The sequence below is a fragment of the Balaenoptera physalus genome, assembly GCF_965194825.1.
Source record: "Balaenoptera physalus genome assembly, chromosome: 9".
In the NCBI taxonomy this organism is placed as follows: Eukaryota; Metazoa; Chordata; class Mammalia; order Artiodactyla; family Balaenopteridae; genus Balaenoptera; species Balaenoptera physalus.
The window spans coordinates 92356684-92378392 of NC_138888.1; the positions used below are offsets into that span (position 1 = coordinate 92356684).

The 21709-nt window shown below is 35.9% G+C and overlaps 1 long non-coding RNA gene; it reads right to left on the bottom strand.

The window, feature by feature from the left end:
- Window positions 1-21709, bottom strand: part of LOC309666653 — a 544378-nt gene that overhangs the window by 94035 nt on the left and 428634 nt on the right.

Sequence of the window (21709 nt, forward strand, 5' to 3'; positions counted from 1 at the left end):
AAAATTCATTATTTATTTTCAAAGCAACATCAAAATAGACCACACATGTAATGGCTGAGCTTGGATGGGATAATTTATATATTGGCTATATGGACTCGAAAATCAAATCAGTGTGCCATGTCAGACACAATCAAAAGTGGGCAACTTGATATATATGCCATGTGGTATGAAACAGAGCAGCTATTTGAAGATGAAGGAAAATGATTCAACTAAGGAATAAACAGTGATGAAATGATCAGCTGAGCAACAAAGGGAAGTTCTTAAGTTCTAGCAACTATTCAAGATCTTAAAGCCTTTTGAAACCAGAAAAACAAGCTTCCTTATAAGACATACAATGTAATGATTTATTACTACTACTTATTATTATTAGTATTTCTTACTCTGTGAAAAGAATAATTTTAGTTTTGTGGGTGAAAAAATGATGAATAAGGATGAAATATAATAAGAAGACAGGACAAGAGCATAACTTTTGCAATCTGCAGCCAAATGTGCTAATATAATTTGAAAAAGACAAAGTGTTTCAAGTCAGAGTGAGAACATATCTAGCTTGGTGTCAGGAGAGGCTTCTTACTGAAAGTAGCATTTTTGGTCAGCATATGTCTGGTTGATGTTATTAAACCAAAGTGTAACCTGACACCAATGAAAATTTGAATTCAGAATTATCAGCAAAATCAATAAATAATAAATAAGTGTTGCAATCCTCAATTTTTAAAACTATGAGTTATTTTAAGAAAAATAAAACTATCAAGTACTCTCAGGTTAGTTGAAATTTCAAAATTAGTCGAATACTATGTCAACAAAAGAAATCAAAGCAAATATGCATTTGCAAATCCCCCTTCCAAGGATTCCAATACACTCCTTCCAATTTCTGTTTCCTAGTTTCATTCCTTCCCATTTAGAATCACAATATGGTATGCGAGTTCACAATGAATAGTCTGTGACTATTATCTACCCACCAAATATTTATTGAGCAGTTACTATTTTAAGGCAATATGAAATTAAGGAAGGAATCATACTCAGTATATATATATATAAATATATATATATATATATATATAAATATATATATATATATATATATAAATATATATATATATATATATATATATACTCACATCTATGAATAAGAGAGATATAGAGATATGAGTATAATGAGTAGAAGTAAGTATGGAATAGTGAATGAAGATAGTATTTTCAAATGGAGTGTTATGAAGAACTTTGAGGATGTAGTGATATTTGAACTGAACCTTGAAGTGTGGATATGATTTGGTGTACACAGAGTTGGGGAGATGTAGGTGGAAAGACATCTCTGAAAACTTTCTGAGAGAGAACAGAAATGTCAATCACATCCAGGTACCTCAAATAGGGAACTCCATGGAGGCAGTTGCTGGAACATAAACTGTGGGAAGAACAAGGAGAATTATTTTTGGAAAATAATATTTGAGCCAAATTATAAGGCAAGGGAAGGAAGAACACAGGATGACAGAGATTGCAAGACAAGGCATGAAGGAATGCCCTGTTCATCCCAATTTCTTAGAGCCCAGTTGCAAAAAGAACCTGTTTTGATAGTTTGCTCCCCCAACTCTGCTTTTATCACCAAATGAAGGCCTCCAAACCTTGTAAGCCTCTAGGTTTTGAAGGGAAATCATTACTGTTTCCTTGCTATTTTTCAGTAGAACCGCTGAATTTCAGAGCTGAAAGATGTCTCATCTGTCAATTAGGTGAGTCTCCCATGTTTAGATGAGAGCACTGAGGCTCAGAGAAATTGAGTACCTCATTCACAATTACACAGGTAACTATTGTCAACTCTCTAATGGAAATCTGAGTCTCTACCTTTCCAGTTGAGTGTGCTTATGAATCTATGTGTGCCTTGCCTGTAGCCTGCCCCATTCTGCATCCAGAGTTATCAAGGGACCTATGAAGAGGCAAGCAGAAACAGTGTTTGGAAGGGTGACGCCAATGGAGAAAGTCATTTTAAATACAACATGAAGGGTGCAGCTGACACACAGATATTAATTTTAAGGCTGATAGTTAGCTTCTACCCACCTGATGGAGTTGATATAAACATTGATAAATCATCTCCATTGATAAGCTCATATTTTTGGAAGAGGAGTTATGGAGGCATATACATTATGTTTATGAGGCAGCTATGCTTCAACAATCCCTTTGCCTTCCCCAGTCATTCCTTAACAAAACCAGGGACACAGCAGCCATCCCTATCAAGCCTGCACCACTCAGAATCAGACACTCTACCTGCAAAGGATCCACAGACTGGCCAGCTCCAATGACATGAGTTATAGGTAAGAACAGAACGCTATAAGCTTCAATGATATCCAACAAAGATAAAGTCTATTTATAGAGACTCAAACAATGGTTGGATCTAATGCAAACTTAATAGTCTCTGTATTTGCCAGGATTATTTGGCTTTTTGTATTCTGCCAGATCCAGGCTAAACATCGTGTAGTACATGGGTAAACCCCTCTGTACTTTGAACAGAGAGGCAGACAGGCTGCCAGAGCACCACATGTAAAAGACCTAATTGAGGGGGAGGGGATGAGTTGGTCACCTGCTCCTAGAGACGTTCTGTACTGAATGAGAGTGCAAACCTACTACATTACTACACAGCTGACTCAGTAAGACTTGTGGTCCACATCGTCTACAGAAGCTACTCAGAATTCACAAAGGTGGAGTGTTAATTGAAAGAGGACTCTATGTAGAGAACCCCAAATTAGCTACTACCAGCCAGTGAATGATCTCTTTCGACTCAGTCTCCCTTATCCCAAACTGAGCGTACTTTTTGCAAGACTATAAAAGACCCAGGACATACCAAAGTACTTCAGAATCTGACTGCTTTAATTCTGGTTTTCTGCCATTTCTGAGCTTTTTTCTGTGTGATGCAGGGGAAATTGCTCAGCTTAATTTCCTCTTCTTTAAAAGGAGATGCAAGGAAGCATCTTGGTATAAACGTTACATGTAAAACATCTAGTAAAAAGCCTCATACATGGTAGACACTCAGGAAATTGTAGTAAATTGTAGCTCCTTTATCATTCAGGATTTTATTGTAGCATGGATCCTAGGCTCCTAAATATTATTTGGTCTTCCTTTCACATAATCTATATATAATTAATTAGAATAAATCATAAATCCAGAAATGATGATAAAACATCATCTTACTTTATTTCCTTCTCTCTAGGAGGTAGACATTATTCAATTACTGAAATTAGATCTACCTTCCCAGTTATTACAATTTGTTACTTTATAGTTCAAGAGAAAGTGAATGAGTCCAGATATTGAGAAAGAAAAATAAAGCCACATGTGGAACTGTGACACTAAATTATTCAAGTTCATAGATTCATTTAATCCACTCTTTTAAATTGAGAGAATTGGAATTAAGAGGCCACAGCTCCTGTCTTTAGAAAGTCACAATTTAGCAGGGGAAGCAGAAAGCTAAACAAACTGTGCGTGTGTGTGTGTGTCTGTGTGTGTGTGTTTGTGTGAGAGAGAAAGAGAAAACAGAATGGTGTATACAGTTTTATGAAAACACTCAAGATGGAGCAAGTTCCTATTCAGACACCACTTCTTCAAACCACCCTTGTTAATATACTATTTTTTAAAGAACTTGCCCTGATAGAACGTTACTATAGCACCTTCAAATAATCAACTGTTCTCACCCAAACTCAACTATTTCTGTTTTATAAAATCTCAAATTATTCTTATCCGGGGAACTCAGTGAACAATGAAAGAACATAGTTGCGAATAAGTCAAAAATATAATGGGTTAACTTCATACAGATTACTAAGCAATTAACATAGGAATATTAACAGTTTAGTAGCTTTGTCTTGTACAACAAAGGCATTCTTGTTAACTGCCTTTTCAGGGTCCCCGATAGATTTCATCTAATTGAATCTCTCTAGATCAGTGCTTCTTCGATTCTCTGAGCCACTAGGAGGCCTCACAATGACTGAAAGAATTGGCTGGCTCACCTTTCTGGAATCACGTTGATGATTACAGAGGCTGCTGGTCAGAAGTGGTCACACCCTCCACCTCACTTCAGAGTTATTTAAGGGTTTCTAGGGCCCCTGTAAGCCCTCGAAGTGGTCTATTTGTCTATTCCCTGAAGGAAGGATTCTTTTTCCAGTAAAACCTAAGAAAGTCTTTTAGAAAACTGTCTTCCCAGGAAGCTCAGTTAACTGTTTGTCATTGGTCTTCTTTACCACTTCTTTACCACTTCAAAACTTCCTAAACTCTGCCCAGAAACTGGTAGCCTTAAGTTGTGTTTCACAACCATATACTGATGGTTGGAATTAGAAATCTTCAGATGTTTACTTGCCCACTAAGGATGGACTACAGACTCTGAGATACAGAAAGTATTACCTGAGGGTCATTTTTAGTGGGAAAAACTATATAAATTATTTAAGATAGGGATAAATTAATAATTTTTTTAAAAAATCAAGTGACGTTATCTTAAAAACGAAACTAAATTAAGATGCTGTTTCATTTTTTATTCATTAACTTCAAACTGTAATTGAAATTCTACTTAATTCTTACAATGGAGAAAAAAATTTTTTTAATCAATCACATGTTATATGAAAGCTCTGAATGACAACTTTCTTCATGTTATATTTCGTCTTTACAACAGGATCATAAGGAGTGCAAAAATATTTTAGATCTTCATCAGTTTCCCTAAGGGATTCTGTTAATCATTTGAAAATCAAATCATGCTCTCTAGAATCATCAGTCTTATCATTACCCTTGTTATTTTCTCTTAATCAGTATTAAGCAGTCTAAACATGTTAATTCTAATTTGTCAGTGATTTGCCTGTGGTTTGATCGAGTCTCCAATACAGTATTGGAAAATCAGCATTTTCATCTTAACTGATGTTCATTCTATGTGCATTGTATTATTTAGTGTTAACAATATCCAAAAATCAGTAAGATGAGAAGTAGGGCAGAGTGTTACTTAGTTATCAGTTGGGGACTTAATTTTATAAAGGATTGATTCGTTTGTAAATATGTTCCTATTATGATGCCCTCTACCTCATTAATTATAATTTTTCTGAATCATAGGACACAGATAATGAGTATTTAGATAATGTGGACCCTTATATTTTCTTTGCATTGTTCTTAGTAATTGTCAGCCCAACTTTTTGTCCATGATGAATTTAGGGCATTGTCTACATGTCACCATGCAAAAACAAAAGTTACTTGATTGCTCAAATTCTTCTTAAGGGAGTAGGCCAGCAGTGAGAAATTGTCATGCCATTTAGTGATCCTCACAATTCCAATCCAAGGCATGATAATGCTGTAATTGTTTCAGTAGTGGAGGTGTCCAGTTCAAATCTCATGACTCTGAGGGGAAACTATGAAGAATTGTTACCAAATGCCTGGTTCGTCCTGGTAGAAATGTAATCAGAGTGGAAGTGCCTGCTTGGCACTGCGCTAGTCCAAGGACCACCAATTGGATCAGAGAGAAGTCTGACGATCTAAGAATCCAGAGCTCTGGATCCTGGCCCTAGCTCTTCCTCTAACTATGAGAAGAACTTCATAAAAGCCTCTGTGACCCCCATTAGTTCAGTTTCTGTATCTGCCAAGTTGGATAATAATTTGTTCCCTCCTAATCCTGGTAATAGGCTGAATAATGAGCCCCTGACGATGTCCATGTCCTAAATTTCCTAGAACATGTGAATATGCTACCTTACATGTTAAAAGGGATGTTTCCGATGTGATTAAGGATTGGGGGATGGGAATATTGTCCTAGATTATCTAACTGGGTCCAGTGTAATCACAAGGATCCTTATAAGAGTGAGGCAGGGGGATCACAGTGATCGGCAGAAGATGTGACCATGGAAGCAAGAGGTTGGAGTGATGCGAAGAAGGGGTCATGAGCCAAGGAAAGCAGGCGGCCTCTAGAAACTGAAAAAGGTGAGGAAATGGATTCTCCCCTGAAGCTTCCCAATGGAACACACCCCCACTGACATCTTGATTCTATACTTCTGACCTCCAGAACTGTGAAAAAATAGATTTATGTTGTTTTAAGCCCTCAACTTTTTGGCGATTGTCACAGCAGCAATAGGAAATTAATACAATGTGAAAATGACTAGGAAAATCAACAGAGCAGTAAGTTTGAGATCCCTCAGGAAAGTCAAAGGAAGCATTTCAAAGCAAGATGATACGGTAGGTCATACTCTGTCCATAGATAATTAGTAAAAATTCCATGAATTATAAACTCGTATGAACCAGGATTGGGTTGTTCCTTGGTTTTTACATGCTTTAAAACAAGTGGGAAAAGTACAATTAGAAGTGGCATGAAGGTCTCAGCTTTCTTGATTACATCACAAGGGCCTCCAGGTGTAGTCTACCTTATCACTCCCATGACCTTCAATCATCAACTATGCTGTCCATTTAACCTCATACCTTTCCCCCTTTTTGTTCTTCTCCTCCCACACCTCTTCTTGCTTTCTGAAAATGTGACCGCTGCACTTTGTCAGAAAACAAAACAAAACACTGAAAAGCACCTGAAACTGCAACATCTTCAGGCAATTTTCTCAGCATATAAGCAGCTAGTCCCGTGTGTAGAAAGAAAGAATGGGGTGAGAGCAAGGGATAGCTTGAAACATACCATAAATATTCAGACTCCAACTTGGAAGTCCACAAAAGAAATGCATCTCTCACGTTATTAATATTCTGGTCATCACTTCTTTGGCTACAAATGAACTTGTTCTAAAGCCAATCAGTCTAATGTTAGAAACTTCAAATGTGACATAGAAATATTTACAAGGACGGGAGTTATTACTTGGAGTATTATGTATAGTCCCTAGATTTATTAAGTGTGATATTGTGATTTATAATGAGAAATATATACTTGGTCTTCTTCCCCTTCCTGGCACAGAGGTCCTAAAACCATTGGAATTTCCTAAGTGTTGAGAGCAACCAAGGTGTCTTTTGCTATGTTAATGAGGTGACTTTTGGAAAACTTTCCAAGGTAACCTAAGGAGGGAGTTGTTTGCCAGTAAAGCCAACCTTGTGATTAGAGGATTGGAACTTTCAATCTCACTCCTCACCTTCGACCTCCAGGGAGTGGAGTGAGGGTGAAGATTGAGTTCAATCATCAAAGACCAATGATTTAATCAATCATGCCTATGTAATGAAGCCTCCATAGAACCCCAAAAGGACAGGGTCCAGAGAGCTTCCAGGTTCAAAAATAGCATGCCCAGAGAGGACATGGACTTTCTAAGTCCCTCCCCACATACTTCGCCCTATGTATCTCTTCATGTGGCTATTCATCTCTATACTTTATAATATCTTTAATAAAGTGGTAAATGTGTTTCCCTGAGTTCTGTGAGCAATTCCAACAAATAATCAAATCCAAGAGGGAGGAGGTTATAGGAACCTCCAATTTGTAGTCAAGTTAGACAGAATTTGTGGGTAACCTGGGGACCTATTACTTGTGATTGGCATCTGTAGTAGTGTCTCCTGGGACGGAGCACTTAACTTGAGGGATCTGACGCTGTCTCCAAGTAGACAGTGTCAGCATTGAGTTAAATCGCAGGACACCCAGCTGGTGTCCCAGATTTGCTTGGTGTGGGGAAAAAAAAAAACACCCATCTGGTGTCACAAGTGTTGTTAGTTCTATTTCTCTAGAGAGCACTGACAAATACCCTGGCTAAATTAGAGTCCTTTAACAGGAAAAGAAGCAAATCATAACATAATATTCTAATATTCCCAGGTTCTGTACCACTTTCTGAGCAATCTCAGATGTCTTTAAGACATCACCAATGATATTATGAAAGAAAAGTTCGCAAAACTAAAAAGTTTGATCTGCTGCTTCACCTCTGTACCCCATCCCAATGTGGTATTTTGAGATCCAATCTGTAAAATCCAACTCTGGAAGATTGCAAAACTTAGAATGATTCTAAATTATTTTCTGTTGTAGCATTCTTTGATATTGCAAGTATCAACATAGGATTACCCTACAACAATATTCATATACCTCACCCCTCTCAATGGGCAGCACTAAATTGCTTGATTGCAGCAAGTAAATTGAGATAGTAAAAAGAATTTAAGACTCCAACAGCCTCATTTTTCTTAGAAAATCTTTGCCAATGGTTTCTAATATATATCATTAATATTTACTTTATGAACATCTAAAAAGCATGAAACTGAAAGTATCTTGATAGTCCCCAGACTTACTTAACTTTCTCATTAGTATAACAAGAAAAAGTAAACTATGTGTTTTCTCATTACAAAAATAACTACCATTTTCATACTGAAGTCTGTTTCCTCTTCTGGTTGTTACCTGGGTTAGGTTATCTGATATGTATGGGTTGCAAAGAAACCTTTCTGCTTTCTCCTGGAATATTGGCCCCTGTGCTACCTTCGGGATGTTTTGTTGTTTTGTTTGTCATTCCCAAGGCAAGGAATGATGTTTATTCCTTCAGGTCTGAGTTTGATTCTTGCCATGTAAGTGCTCTAATCCAATATCAAGGTATCAAAAACTTCCAGCAGTTACTCAGCAAAACAAAACCTGCTTTTTCATTAAAATCCATTATCATCACAGCTAGAAAAAACGATTCAGGGCGACTCTGATATGCTGACCTCAAAACATGATTGTTTCAGTTAATATATTGACTAGGGCTTCCCTGGTGGCGCAGTGGTTGAGAATCTGCCTGCCGATGCGGGGGACACGGATTCGAACCCTGGTCTGGGAGGATCCCACATGCCGCGGAGCAACTAGACCCATGCGCCACAGCTACTGAGCCTGCGCGTCTGGAGCCTGTGCTCCGCAACAAGAAAGGCCGCGATAGTGAAAGGCCCGCGCACCGCGATGAAGAGTGGTCCCCACTTGCCGCAACTAGAGAAAGCCCTCGCACAGAAACGAAGACCCAACACAGCCATAAATAAATAAATAAATAAATAAATAATTTTTAAATATATATATATTGACTAAAATTTGAACGTATGAACAATACAGTTTCCAGGAAATCATCTGTGAAATGTACATGCTGCTTGTGTAGTTTATATAGTTTAAACAACCAAAAAGAATAAGGTAATTTTGTTCCAAATGTCAAAGGACTGTCCCAAAAGTTCTTATCTGTAAATATTGTTGTTTTCTTGCTTACCCATTTACTAAAATTTATGAGTATGAACAATAGAATTTTCTGGAGAACTTCATGATAAAACAAAAGCTGCTGTGTAATTTAAACCAACAAATAGTACGCAATGACTTTGCTCCAAATCCAAGTCAATATTATTGAATAGGAAAAATTAAGAAAGTAAAAACAAAAGAGGTGTAAGAACTCGGGTCTGTCCTCCTTTCATCAAATATGAAGATTGGGCATTAGGAAGTGGAAAATTTTGAGCATGTTAATAGGTAAAAATGTATGATAGTGTTTAAAAAGATGATATAATTGTAAGGTTTTTTTCCTCACTTAGTATAAGCATAACCAAAAGAGTTAGGTACAGTGATTATTCCCATTTTATGGATGATGCAACTGAGGTGGTGAATTTCTCAAGGATACAGAGCTAGCGAGCATCAAGGCCAGGATTTGACTCAGTCATTCTGTCCTCAGAGCCTTGCTCTAGATAGGGTTTACACAATTCAATAATGTACAAATATAGGAAAAGGTGAAAGCAGGGTTTTTTACTCAAATTCAAATGCCTAATAGGTTTCTTATTTTCTTAAAACAAAATGAGACAAAAAAAAAATTAACTTCTAGGCTTCCAAGTCATAAATGTTACCATATCACCAATTAGACTACAAATACTTAACAACACCCCCTGGGCAATGGCTCAACAAATTGGACTATTCCTGCAATCCATCTGCTTAGCAGGTGGCATAGCTTTCACTGTTAAGGGACCTTTGTGGTTCAAGGCAGGTACAACAGGGTGGGAATAGCAACAAGGTGGGTGTCATCTTTAAGTAAAATGGACAACTTCTTAAAAGAGATGCGTGGGTAGTTAATGGCAGGAGTTTTGCAGAACCAGAATGTTCTCTAGAAGTATCATGTAATATTAACTTTTCTCAGCCGTCTGACCTCTCCACTGTCCCCTGTAAGACGTATGGATATTCCTATTGTTGAGCCTTCTCTCTTTATTGCTGATTAATTTATTGCCAGAATCTATAGCAGTCTTTATTTCATAATGAAATGATGTTCTGTTGTTACCTCAGTAAATAAACTACTTTGGCTAGAATGGAAAATAAGAATCCCATGTTAAATGTAGAACATAGAATTCCATGCTAAAGTAAACCATGTTAGAATAAAAAATTCTGTTCATTGGAAAAGAATTCCATATGGAATAAATATGAATTAACTTGAGTTATATTCTTCATATCTTAATTATTTTATCACACACTGCTTGCTTAACTATGCTGAAAACACTCATTGTATCTCATCCTTGCATAAGACTTAGAAATAACAAATGTTTTAGAAATACCATGGCAGCAACTATTTCTTACAATTTTTGAAAAGTCTTTTCTCTTAAAAGGACTGAACCACAAACTCAGTTCCTTAAGATGAGAAACACCTTCACTCCAAATAATGAAATGTGGTGACAGTAATGAAAGAGATGACAAAGAATATTTAAAGTGGAAATGAGCTGTACACCTGAACCTAACACAACATTGTTAATCCACTCTACCCCAATATAAAATAAAATTGTTTTTAAATAATAAAAATAAAATCACTGAAAAAATAAATAAAGTGGAAATGAAATGCCTACCTCTTTATCTATGGTCTGCAATGTTTTGGGTTTTTGTTGTAGTTTGAAAGTTTAATAACAATCTAGATACTCACTAGAGAGTAATCCATCTGAGAGCCTGACCATTCACTCATCTGTGACTTCAGCACAGAGCACAAAGTCTGAAACACAAAAGTTTCTCAGTAAATATTTATTAAATTAAAAGAAAGACAACTGTTTTTCCCTCAAACATAGGGTATCACTCAAATTCACTGACAAGGTATGTAAATTGTACCCAAATGGAAAGTGAGATCATAGGATCATAGAATTTTAGAAATGCAAGGAAGTTCATGAGATTTCTTTCTTGGTGCCTAAGAAAATTCTAGGCTGTAGGAGAAAAGTACACACTAAGAGAATAATCCAGTTCTCAAGCTGCTGTGTTTTTTCTCCTAGTTATGTGCATTTTTCTGATATTTTAAAATGCAGTTTCCTTTTCATTCACATTGGAATGACCATCCAGTCTGCTTACTAGATGCCTCTTAGACCAGCTCTTATCAAAGCTCAGCACAGAAATATCATCTATGGGATCAGGCCCCTTTCTGTTCCTCCTTTACACTTAAATTAAAAATTCAGTGTGTCTCAATTGTAAGAAAATTATAGCTCAGTTGCAAAGAATAATGCCAATTTCAGAGAGAAATGTTTAATATCACAGTAGAAGCAAATATTCTAGAGCTTTTAAAATAGAGAACTAGGACTTCCCTGGTGGCACAGTGGTTGAGAATCCACCTGCCAATGCAGGGGACATGGGTTCGAGCCCTGGTCCAGGAAGATCCCACATGCCACGGAACAACTAAGCCCGTGCGCCACAACTACTGAGCCTGCGCTCTAAAGCCCACGAGCCGCAACTACTGAGCCTGCGTGCCACAGCTACTGAAGCCCACACGCTTAGAGTCTGTGCTGTACAACAAGAAAAGCCACTGCAATGAGAAGCCTGCACACCGCAAGTAAGAGTAGCCCCCGCTAGCCTCAACTAGAGAAAGCCCGCGTGCAGCAATGAAGAACTAACACAGCCAAAAATTAAATAAATAAATAAATACATTTATTAAAATAATAAAATAGAGAACTGTAGAACACATCCAGAGAGCTTACCTAAATCAAAGATATACCATTGTTATCTTTAAATGTAATGGTTTAATTGAAAGATGTTAAGAGGTCGGTCAAGGACCTACAGCAAATAAATCAACCCTTCTGCCTGTTATTATATCAATAGTTTGATTCCTGTGGATTTGTATAGCTTTAAAATGCAAACATACTTGAGACAGGTTATATCTGCAAACACCCTATCATTTAAAACCTTATCAGGGGGACTTCCCTGGTGGTCCAATGGTAAAGAATCTGCCTACCAATGCAGGGGATGCAGGTTTGATCCCTGATCAGGGAACTAAGACCCCACAGACCATGGGGCAACTAAGCCCATGCACCACAACTACTGAGCCCGCGTGCCTAAACTAGAGAGGCTGGGTGCCACAAACTATAGAGCCCATGCGCCCTGGAGCCTGCGCACCGCAATTAGAGAGAGAAAACCCGCATGCCACAACTAGAAAGAAGCCTGCATGCTGCAACAAAAGATCCCGTGTGCCTCAATGAAGATCACATGTACTGCAACTAAGACCCAATGCAGTCAAAAATAATAAATAAATAAATTAATTAATTAATTAAAAATAAAAACAAACAAACAAAAAACCTTATCAGGATTACTGATCACTTGACAGCAAGTCTGAGAATCAAAGCAGGTGACCCAGGATGTAAAGGAAAGATCGCTTCAGAAGTAATTTAAGTACATCAAAGATAAAATGTATATCAACTGAATTTGAGCTCTTTCTCTTCAGACTCCATAAACGTTTTGTACAATTTTATGGGACTAATGTATATTGCAATTACATGACTGTTTTATTCTTCCCCTTAGCGTGTGTCCTCTGTGTGGGTAGGAAAAGCTTCTATTGGTTTCCTCAGTTCCTATTCAGTGCTTTGCATGAAGCCAATGCTCATTTTATGTTTGTATATTAAATTTTGCTTTGCTCCATCATTACGCTTGGTAACTACACTCTTTGGTCATATTTAGAATACAAAAGAAGCAAGCGATAGTCCATAGACATGGGCTAATTAATTGCAGAAGCACTAATGCTCTAAAACAAATCAGCTGTAATGTGTAGCAGCAGCCCTTTTGTTGATTTTCTATCTCTAGATACAATTAAAAAGAAGAAGACAATTAAATCTGGCATATTTTTGTGTGCTGCAATGTTGACCTATGAAGCTCCATTCTTTCACCAGCAACCTTTGCAAACCACTAGTTTCTGGTTTTACTTAATATGTCCAAATCTGATTTAATAGAACTCCGAGCCATTCTAGCACATCAGGCACCAAAAGTCCCTTTGATCTTTTTGCCACTTTTAAGAAACATCTGCATCTTTGTAAAGACCTGGCAGGAAGAGCCAAAAGTTTGAGAACAGATACGGCCACATGTAAGAAGATAGAAAGAATTGTTAGAGGAACCAACCCTTCTTGTTAGAAGCCCAGAGACCTGAAGGGAAGGCTGGCAGCATCTAGGGCTATAAATGTAGAGTTGTTTCCAAGAGTTGGACTTCAGAGGTGACCCATTCCATCATCCTATTGAATAAAACGGCCTGATATCATTGTCAAAGAAGGACAAGATAGTAAGATTGGTTTTAAGGTTACCCAAACATTTGCTTCACAGTAAGGAAATTACAACCAAAAAAGTTCCTACTTGGACTTTGCCCTTTTCTAATTTTTTTAAGATAAAATTTAAACCTTTCTTTGTCAAAATTTCTCTGTTGTGTTTTATTCCATCTGGGTTTCATTTCAGGGAAAAAAGAATAGCCTGCATAAATATCCAACATATATCTGTGTGCATAGGGTGCAAAATGGTCAACTACTGCGTCTGTATCCTCTACAAGGTTCTAATCCCACCAAGTGCTTAGAAACCCTCTATATATTCCCCAGCTCCAGTCACGTGTTTGAACTGAACTGAACTTTTTTGTGTTCCAGATAAATGCTGGAGTGTGCCATGTAAAATAATGTTCAAACACTTCTTTTGAACTGAGTGTTGCAAAGGACAAGATGAAGATTCCGGGACTAGATCAGATGTGCTGGATAAGAGAGATCCCTGAGGGCTACTTCCAAGACCTGGGAAGGGTTAGCCCTTACTTCCCATTCTGCCGCGAGTCTGAGGTTTCCTTTCCCACGCAGGTGGAAATGGAGCACTGAATGAAAGAAAAAGCTAAGTGGCAGATGATAGCAGAAGTTTTCCATCATAGCCTCATCCAGTTCTCTAGCACATGTTGCAGATTGAGTGTTCTGTGAAGCCCAAGGGACATGAACTGAGCAGGAGGTTGAGCCAAAACTCCTCATGGTTTATTGAAAACATTTCCAGGGCTTGGAAATGTATCCTAATAGGAATTCCTATCATTTCTGGAAAAGCCAGGCAAACTAGTATGTTCTGAGAACCCAGTGGCCTTCCCTCTCCCCTTTTAGCAAGAAAGACAAAGTAGTCCAGACGGTATATATTTGAGAATAAGTTGCTTTCAGAATTTAAACAAGAAGATTCAAAGTCTTATGTCCTAGAGTATTCTGAATTTTCACTTATATAGGTATACATATACATATTTATGTAGTTAATACAGCACAGGCTGGGAAGCAAAAAAAATCTAGATTCTAAACTATGATCCCCTTCTCACGGAAGGCTACTAAATGAGCTCTGAGGTGTCTCCAAATTGTAAATTATATTGTTATTTCATTTTATTTTTATCAAATTTTTTGAAGTATATTTCAGGAATGGTAAACTGCATACATATAAAGTGTACCATTAAATGAATTTTGACAGATGCACACATCCATGAAACCACCAACACACTAAAAAAGCAGAATATTTCCATGACCCCCAAAAGATTCCTGGTGCCCCTTTGTAGTCAAGCCCTTTCTCTACCTTCAACCCAGCCAACCACGGATCTGTTTTCTGTCAGTATAAAGGAGGTTGTATTTATGGAAACAGAATATGTAGTAAGTACTCTTTTATGTCTGGCTTTGTTCACTCGGCATAATGATTTTGAGACTTAACCGTGTGATTGCATGCATTGAATGAAGTAATTTCTTCATTCTTATTGTTTTGTATTATTTTTCTAACCACATATCTACTGATGGACAGTTGGGTTATTTCTAGTTTGGAGCTATTTTAAATAAAACTGCTATGGACATGCATATACAAGTCTTTGTGTGTTTCTCCTGGGTAAGTACTTAAGAGTGGAATGGATAGGTCATATGTTAGTTGTATATTTAAAATTTTTTTAAAGTGCAAATTTATTTTCCAAGCTGGTTATCTAATTTTATATTTCCATCATGAGTAATTTTATATTCCACATTGTTACCAACACTTAGTATGGTTAGTCTTTTTAATTTCATTCATTCTAATTGTGCATGTAGCTCTATCTCATTTTTATCTGGATTTTCCTGATGACTAATGTTAAGCATCTCATCATGCACTTAGGACCATTACTTTATCTTCTTTTGTGAGGCATCAATGAAGTTATTTTTATCATATTTATAAGTTTGTTTCTGTTTTTATTGTTGAGTTGTAAAAGTTATTTATGTATTTTGTTTACGAGTCTTTTGGCAGATACACATATTGCAAATATTTTCCCCAATCTTTGGCATGGTTTTGTTTTCTTAACCATGTCTTTTGAAGAGAAAAACAGGATTTAATAATAAAGCTAAATTTAATGTATTTTTGTCTGGTTTATACTTTTTGCTCCCCCAAATTGCAAAGATTTTCTCCTTTTTTCTTTAGAAGTTTATTATTTAACTTTTTATTTTGTGATAATATTAGACAGTCAGAAAAGTTTTCCAAGTAGTATTGAGGGTTCCCAAAGACCTTCACAGAACCTCCCTTAGTTTTAGCATCTTTTATATTCATACAATTATCAAAACTAAGATGATAAGACTGGGAAAATGCTGATAACTAAGCTGGAGGCTTTATTTGTATTTAACCAGTTTTTACACTAATGTCATTTTTCTTTTTTTAATCGAAGAATAGTTAGCTTACAATAGTATATTTGTTTTACTTATACAACATAGTGATTCAAAATTTTTATATACTCCATTTAAAGCTATGATCCCTGTGCTGTACTATACATCCTTGTAGCTTATTTATTTTATACATAGCATTTTGTACCTCTTAATACCCTACCCCTATCTTGCCCCTCCCCCATTCACTCTCCTCACTGGTAACAACTTGCTTATTCTCTATATCTGTGAGTCTGTTTCTGTTTTGCTATATTCATTTGTTTGTTTTATTTTTTAGATTCTACATATAAGTAATAACAAACTGTATTTATCTGTCTCTGACTTATTTCACTAAGCATAATACCATCTAGGTCCATCTCCATTAGTGCAATGGCAAAATTTTATTCTTTTTTATGGCTGAATAGTATTCCATTGTGTGTGTGTATGTATGTGTATATATATATACCAAGTCATCTTTATCCATTTGTCTGTTTATGGACACTTAGGTTGTTTCCATATCTTGGCTATTGTAAATAATGCTGCTGTGGATGCTAGGGTGCATATATCTTTTTAAATTAGTGTTTTAATTTTTTTTGGATATATGCCCAAAAGTGGAATTACTGGGTCATATGATAGCTCTATTTTTAGTTATTTGAGGAAACTCCATACTGTTTTTCATAGTAACTGCACCAATTTACATTTCCACCAGCAATGTACAAGGGTTCCCTTTTCTCCACATCCTCACCAACATCTGTTATATGTGGTCTTTTTGATGATAGCTATTCTGACAGGTATGAAGTGATAGCTTATTGCGGTTTTGATTTGCATTTCCTTGATGATTAGTGATGTTCAGTATCTTTTCATGTGCTTGTTGGTCATCTGTATGTCTTCTTTGGAAAAAGGTCTGTTCAGGTCTTCTGCCCATCTTTTAATCAGGTTGTTTGTTTTTTTGATATTGAATTTTATGAGCCATTTATATATTTTGTATATGAACCCCTTATTGGTCCTATCATTTGCAAATATTTTCTCCCAATCAATAGGTCGTCTTTTCATTTTGTTGAAGGGTTTTTTTTCTGTGCAAAAGTTTTAAATTTAATTAGGCTCCATTTGTTTCATTTTGCTTTTATTTCCTTTGCTTTAGGAGACAAAAAACATATTGCTATGATTTATGTCAAAAAGTGTTCTGCCTATGTTTTCTTCTAGGAGTTTTATGGTTTCAGGTCCTACATTTAGGTCTAATCCACTTTAAGTTTGTTTCTGGATATGGTGATAGAGAATGTTCTAATTTTATTCTTTTACATGTAGCTGTATAGATTTCCCAGCACCACTTATTGAAGAGACGGTCTTTTCTCCATTGTATATTCTTGCCTTCTTTGTTGTAGATTAATTGACCATAAGTGCGTGAGTTTATTTCTGGCATCACTTCCTTTCAGCTTGAAGAACTGCCTTTCTTGAAGTGCAGATCTGCTGACAATTTTTTGTTGCTATAATTTTTTTGGTTTTGTTTGCTTTTTTTAACCCAAAATGCCTTTATTTCACCTTCTTTCTTAAAGCATATTTATACTGTACTAGAATTTTGGCATAACAATTTTTTTTCCTTTCCATATTTCAAAGATTTGATCCATGGTCTTCTGATCTTCATTGTATCTGGTGTGAAAACTACAATCTTTCAAATCATTTCTTTTTCCTAACTGCTTTCAATATTCTCTCTTTCTCTTTGATTTACAAGCAGATTCATTCAGATGTGGCTAGGCATTTTACTTGTAATTATTCTACTTGTGGTTCACTAAACTTCTTGAAGATGTAAAATTAAGTCTTTCACCAAATTTGGCATGTTTTTGACCCTTATTCTTAAAATGTTTTTAGTAGACAGTTAAATTGATTAGACCCAAACTGCAAATTCTGTTTCACCTGCAGTGGGTGGTATTGCAGATCTCAGTTCAGTCCTTTTATTCTTAGGGGCAGCTAACCTTGATTTTGCTCCATGTATGCATGGTCCCAGGGTCAATCAGAGATTTGGGTATAGTGTATATAGAATTTAGAATTCCTCTTCTTTGGCTTTTTCCTCTTCAGGACTTCTTCCCCACTCTCTAGAGGCCATGGTTGTCCTGTTCTCTGTCCTCTGCTTCTTTAGCTGCCCTTCACTACTTTGTACCTGACACTCTGGCTAACCTCAAGCTCAGGTCATCAAAATAGGAAGCTCAGCCCATGACAGCCCTTTCTTCCAAATTTCAACTCACCTCTAATATATGTCTGCTCTTATTCACTCTCCAAGAGTCATTAAGTAAGATTGCGTGTTGGTTTGTCTGTGTGTATGTGTATGTATACGTGTTTTCTCCAGAGTATATAGTTGTTATCTGATGAAGCATCAATCTATTGTGACCTTTTCTACCATACTAAAGACACAAATGCCCCAAATTCCATTATTTAATATAGCAATAAATGTGTGTGTGCTTTTGCCTAACTAAACTGTTGCAAATGCTACTTATTACTTCCCTTTATTCATTTTCCCATAATGTTAATATTTAATTTAAACCAGGTGTTGTTTTAATTGCTGATATGTAGCATATTCACAGCTTAGCACCGTTTTTGCTGTTCTCAAATAACTCACAAAAAAGAGTAAGTAGAATTTTTAACAAGTTTGAGAAAAGGAAATTGGGATTCCAAGGATTAGAAGATCACGAAAGATCACACATGATATGGATTCATGTGTGTGGAGAGAAAAAACTGTCCATTTTGAGAGCAGAAACAACCTAAAGAAACCTTAGGAAATGCAAGCATTTCCTATGAAAAACTGGAGTTAGATCACTTAGGTGACTTTCAAAGATTGCATAACTAGTTAATGACTCAACCAGAATGTCTTCTCAGTCTCAAGGATCAAACTAGTAGGAAAGTGGGCATAAAAAACCCAATGTCTGTTCTATAGAAAGAAGGACTTCCAGCAAAAGTGCCACATAAAAATGACAAACTAAAGAATTGTACTTTTTCTATATTAATTTAGAGGCATTTAAGCAGAGACTGAACTTGGCAGGGAAGCTGTATATTAAGCATTTGATGGGTAATTGAACTAGATAACCATTAAGGTTCCTTCCAGACCACAGCATTCACAACTTGACAATTCAGTGACCATTATCATTGCACCTAAAAGTGTCATTTTTAAGATTCTGACTCTATTACCTTGACACATTTGGGTGTATGTCCTAAAGAAATAATTTTTTGAATTGAGGGATTAATGTTCTTAGCATGTGGTGCTTGCAGATCTATTGATGCTGCCTGAGAAAATATTTTAGAATTCCTGTCCATAGCAGGCATAAATTTCACGTAATGAAATCATTTTCATAAAGTTGTCATTTACTCTTCTTTGCAAAGAAATTAAAGTTATGTTCTTATTATGGTTAAAGTCAACTCTTATATTAAACAATCAGAATTTTCTTATAAATCAGACACACAGACATACTAATGTATATAGAAATAGAGATATGTGGATTAAAATTTTCCTTGGAAGAATATTTCTTTGAATTTATTAATATAAATGTAACTTGAATTTTAAATTTTTAATCAAAGAGAAAATGTGAAAATTGTAACTTTTTTGTATTGTTCTATAATTCAGCTTAATGTACTCATGAGCCACTCCCTTTTCTCCAGTAGGACAATTGTTCTCAAAGTGTGGTTGAAGGACCCCCTAGAAGTTCCCAAGACAATTTCAAGGGTTCTGTTAAGCCAAACTACTTCCATGCTATATAATATGGAGATATTTTTGCCCTTTTACTTTCACTCATGAATAAGTGTGCAGTACATCTTTCCAGAAACTACATGTTATGCAGGACATGTGTTTTTACTGCTAATGGAATATATGCTTGTGTGAAATATTCCTATGTTTTCTGAAATCTATAGCATATAAATATTTCAATTTTCATAAATTAACTTAATTTTTAATTAGTACTTACACTATTCTGTTACTATCACTGATTGTACTTCTTTTTATGGAAGTCATAACATGGATGTAGTTTTGTTTTGTGCTGCACCACGAGGCATGCGGGATCTTAGTTCCCTGACCAGGGATGGAACCTGCGCCCCCTGCAGTGGAAGCGCAGAATCTTAACCACTGGACTGCCAGGGAAGTCCTGATTATATCTCTTTTAATCTTTGTAAACTCATTATCATCCAGTAAATCTTACTCTGAAATTCTGAAATTCCCCTTGTACCTACATGGAAACACAAAAAGAAGTAGAAGTTGTCTAGATTTGTATGATTTTAAATTTAAAAAAAGTTCTAATATTTTAATTATTATCTAAAGATAATATTTTTAGTAATAATATTACTATTTTAGAATATAATCATTTATTTTCAAATAGAGGAAATATATATTTGAGGAATGATTATTGGCTTAAAAAAAGAAGACTCATTTTCTCAACCCACAGATGCACTATCTACAACTAAAAATGCTGAGAAAAATTAAACTCTCATATTAGAGGGTTATTTGACTAATGGAAGAGAGAAATCTTCTCTAAAGAACCTGGTGAAACTGTAACCAAGAAACAAAACTGTGACAAAATGCTACTTTCCTCACCTTATAAATGCTAATAATTTTTGTATTGTGTCTTTTGAAACAGAATATTTTAAAACAGTTTTGTAGTGCCAGTTAAGCTGCAATGTTATTTTGAGACCAAGCATTCAAAAGTTTAAAAAATAAGTAATTAAATATTTAAAACATAGTTGGGCTAAAGTCTTTAGCAGACAAAACTATTTCTTACAGTTTTTCAAACTAGACTTGCAGAAGCCATTGAAACATCTTACAGGGAATGTTATCATATTCCATTGGCTAGAGAAGAACACACAATAGCTAAAAAAAATAATAAAACTTTGGACCACTGACATTGCTCAATGCTTGCTGATGAAAAATAAAAGCATTCACATCAGTGCCAATTTGTGGTATTAGAGCATCTTGTCAAATTAAAATTTTCCTTGCAAACATGGAGATGAGATAATATCTCATCTGCACAACTATACTTTTTCCCTTACAAATGGATGAATCTACAGGCATGGCTGGACTTGCTCATTTGCTTGTATTCATCTGTTATGGATACTAAATAAGCAACCGGGAAGAGCTTGTTTTATGTGAATTTTTGGCACCAAGCACAAGTGACACTGAAATATTCAAAATATGAGTAATATTTTTTAATTACATCACTTTTTGGGCCCCATGGAAGAACTGTGTTGACTTGTGCAATGATGGTACAGAAGCAACTATGGGTAAAACTGCTGGTACCTTAGCACAAATCAAGGTACTGGTACCTAACTGTACTACTGGCCATTGTATTCTTCACTGATGGGTGTTTGTAAGTAAAGAAAATAACAATAAGGTCAATGTTAATTAGGAATATTTGGTTTCTTGGCTCTCCCTGAGCACTTAGGATAATGGAATCTGGTGCTTGCTTTCTCCCTTGGAACATTCAGGGGACGCTTGAGGGATTTCACTTGAGAGTGATTTTAAGTTGGGAAGGAGAAGGATTCAGGAATGAGGGAGCATGTTGCTATCTTTCAAGAATTCCTCTTCGTAGTTAATTGGTAAAAATATGAATGACTAAATCCATTAATCTTTTCCTGGATGGCTAATTTATTAAAAATTTTAACACAGAAATTCTTTGTTTTTTCTTCACAAGTATAGTTCTAGGTTTGCAGATGTCCTTTCTGCTCTTACTTGTTTGTTATTTTATTGATTCTTAAATTTATTTACAGTCAAAAATATTTCATTTATCGTTATCTCTCTCCCACTATTATAAGGCCCATAAGGATGGAGTTGATGTTTATGTTCTATTTGTTACTCCAGTGCTTAGACTAATGACAGGTACATAGTGGTTACTCAACAGATAATTGCAAAATGAATTATTTTTATTTTTATATTCAATTTAAATTGTCTGAATTTTGTGAGATTTTTTGTGAACTATGCTTCCAA